Source organism: Calliphora vicina, chromosome 3 (genome assembly GCF_958450345.1).
Source record: "Calliphora vicina chromosome 3, idCalVici1.1, whole genome shotgun sequence".
Classification (NCBI taxonomy): domain Eukaryota; kingdom Metazoa; phylum Arthropoda; class Insecta; order Diptera; family Calliphoridae; genus Calliphora; species Calliphora vicina.
The window spans coordinates 51,225,714-51,227,944 of NC_088782.1; positions in this window are offsets into that span (position 1 = coordinate 51,225,714).

Genomic DNA, 2,231 nt, shown 5'->3' on the forward strand with positions numbered 1-2,231 from the left:
ACCGTTTTTTCAAAATAACTCAAAATTTTGAGGGTGTTTCAAAATCTTTGAAAACGGGTTTAGTATGTCCTCACCTAGGCCTATAACCTCCATTAGGTGGCTTTTCAAGTTCTGACAAAAAGTGTCATTTTGTAGCAGAGTGTAATTAATAGCGATTCTGGTAACAATTTTTAAATTGTTCGAATAATAATTTGTAAGAAATTATTCGATTAATCAAACGATCATTACTCGAATGAATACCCTACTAACTAGATGTATTGGAAAAACAAAACACAGCTTGTATTGTTGCACTACCCGCCAATTCTTCACACTTTTTATAACAACCTGAATTGTTTCAACAGTGTCTAGAATGATGTATATTATGCTGAGACAGATGATAAATTGCTCCTTTCCTATATTTTTGATTTCTCAATAAACTTGACCTAAAGTGATGTAACTCGTTTATTATTGTATATTAAATTGGACCAAAATATCATAAATACAAAAGTGATGTAACCCAAATTTTTTCCTGTAATATGAAATTAATAATAACAAAAATAAACAGCTATTGTAAATTTGGAAGTTTTTTTATAAACTAAAATTAAAACAATTAAAACAATTTTACAAAAGAAATTAAATTCAGAAAATATTTACCAAATTTAAAATCCCCATTCTCTTCCAAGTAAATAGTTTGGGGTTACCCCACTTTTGAGCTGATAGCATTTTGTTTTAATCCTACGACTTTTCAGTACTGTAAAATATTTTTAGGATTTAACCATATATTGTAAGTATTCACACAAAAAATTAAATATGTATGTAAAAGTATTTGTATTAAAAGAAGAAAATTAAATTGTTGAAAAGTTTTTATGGTGTGTTAACATTGATTTGTAGTGTTGAAATGTTAAGCTTATCTTTCTGGTCTAGTGGCTAAACACAGAAATATATATATGTACGTACAAAATTAAACCTAGAATTAGTATAAAATAATGCAAATACAAATTTACATACACTGCATAGTATATTTTACTAAAGAAGGAAATTTTTTGGATACACTTTTATGTATCTACTTAGTTTTATCTGTGTGGGTATGCAAAAAGTTAAGGTAATTTGTTTCAATAAATTATTTAACAAAAATAAAGTTTTTTGCTTGAAACTAAAAAGATTTAAATTTTATCCACACAAGGTTTCCAGAAAAATATTTGCAGTTTAAAATTTACAAATTAACATGATTTAAATATGGATTGTATTTTATTTTATTAACTATGGTAGAACAGTTGTTTAACAAAGGTTAAACAAATAAGCTATGAAGCTATTCATTTATGTTGAATTTTGCAGGACAAATATTATTGGTATGTGTATATAAATATCAGTGCATCAAGTTGAGATGAAAATGGGTGGATTTGGAACAAGGCCGATAGCAAAGTTTATAAAATATTCAACCTAAATAGGAAAACAATCTACTATTCCCTATTGTTTTAGTTGTTATTAAATTTATATACTTTAAATTAATGGCAAAAACTTTCAACTTTTGTTTTGCTGCTATCCACAGATATTATCTGCATCCTAATGGTCAATTATTATTATTAGCAAAGAACATGTAAATTACCAATTAACATTTAGAAAAAAAACTAAAATTTATATTTTAATTAAGTCCATTATTCATTATTGCATCAATATGTTGCATAGCACTAAGGGGAAATACAACTTACCATTACTGTTGCTATTGTTAGGCATGATACATTTTTAATGAACTGTAATTTAATAATCTAATATTGGTTTTGGTTAATAATATGATTTTAGAAATGTATTAAATAGAATATTAATCATATTACATAAACAATTAGGAGGATTCATAAATACAAGATGTATTCAAAACGAGTAAGAGTTTTATATTTGTCTGTGCCGAATCTTGTATAGCCACCATCAGTATGTGACAATAAAATATTTTTTGATATAAGGGTTATATGGGAGGTAGGGTCAATTATGAACCGGTTCTCATAAAGTTTCATAAATAGTTTTAGGTTCATATAAAACTAGTTTATGTTCAACTTCATCAAGCAATTTTCTAGGCGGCCTTTTATGGGGACTATGGACAAATGTTGCCTGATTTTCTTTACAGTGTAATTTCAGAGTACATACTTAGGACTAATTTGCGCAAAATTTTATCAGGATTGCCACATAATCATTATGATTATGGCTGCTCAAACAGTATAACGGGAGAACATTTGTATTACCCTATATTGCCCATTTTC